The sequence below is a fragment of the Hypomesus nipponensis genome, chromosome 10 (assembly GCF_054491055.1).
Source record: "Hypomesus nipponensis isolate SF chromosome 10, ASM5449105v1, whole genome shotgun sequence".
NCBI classification, from domain to species: domain Eukaryota; kingdom Metazoa; phylum Chordata; class Actinopteri; order Osmeriformes; family Osmeridae; genus Hypomesus; species Hypomesus nipponensis.
The window spans coordinates 13,494,840-13,496,231 of NC_140370.1; positions in this window are offsets into that span (position 1 = coordinate 13,494,840).

Sequence of the window (1,392 nt, forward strand, 5' to 3'; positions counted from 1 at the left end):
TCTCTCTGCCTCATGCTCGCTTGCCCTCCTCCTCCTTCTCCTCCTCCTCCTCCTCCTCCTTGTGTCACTTTCAGGGTAGCGTCACTGGTTCCTGCCCACCCTGAGAAAGAAAGGGCCCTCTGTCTGAGCCTGCGCTCCCTCCTATGACGCTCTCTCTCTACCGCATTCTTGTGGTTTCTTAATACACACAAGTTCCTAGTGATGTCAGAAAGAGATTGACACACACCGAAAGAGAGAGAGAGAGAGAGAGAGAGAGAGAGAGAGAGAGAGAGAGAGAGAGAGAGAGAGAGAGAGAGAGAGAGAGAGAGAGAGAGAGAGAGAGAAAGAGTAAGAAGGAGACATCAAGGAGACCAAGTCTCGTTTCTCATATCATTACCGTAACACTAACACTAACCTTTCAATTGTGTTTTCACACTGTGAGGAGTTTGCTAAATGTGGTGTTTGTAGTTCACCTCAGGTTCTTTTTCATAAAGGCCTAAAAGGCTTTTTTTAGGGTTAGGGTTAGTCAAGCTTGGATGTGTTCAGATCTTAAAATAACTCCTTGGTAAGCTCAGGTTCACCTCACTGACTTTAATTGCAAAGAGGAAATGAAAGTTGTGTATTAGCCATGTGAGCATGTGTACAGTATGAGACTGTGTGTATTTGAGTACTATGCATGTTAGTGTGTGTTAAGTGTATGTTCTTGGTGTGTAGATGCAGGAAGTTAGCTGAAGCAAAGAAATGTGCTGGTGTGTGACTGCCCTGTGAAAATCTGGAGGTAATCTGACCATGGCCTCAGGGGAAAGTACCTTTACAACATGTTTCCGTGGAGACCCCTGAGCACCGGAGAACAGTGGTTATGGGGGGTGCCCGTGTTCTCATAGTGTATGACAGCATGCTTTAGTTCACATATTTAAATTGAGTTCAGACACACCTAATTTGCTTTCTGGATGAGTAAATCTCTGAGCGACACACAACAGTGGGTTCAAGGGTGTGTCTTTGGGTGAGTTACCTCTACAGTTTCAGATGTTTAACAGGAATAGTTACACCATACCCCTGGAAAGGCTGATTGATGATCTAACTGTACACCCCACGTATTCCCTCTTTGAAAACGACATGCTCTGCCTTCTTAACCATGGGGGGAGAAATAGTCCCTTTGGTAGAAATGTGAGCTGTACATCCAATTCATGCTTCATGGTCATGTGACCCTGAGATCTTTCAGGATAGGTGCCACTCAGAAAGGTTCTATAATGGGGCATTCTCATGTGGAAAACCCTGAAAGCAAAGGTTTTAACCATTTTTCGTGTCCTTCAGAACTTTTCATAGGGTTCTCTGACACAGGAACAGGGTTTCAAACCTTGAAAATGTTGAGTGTAGAGTGGTGGGAAGTTGCTGTACAATATCTCTTTGACT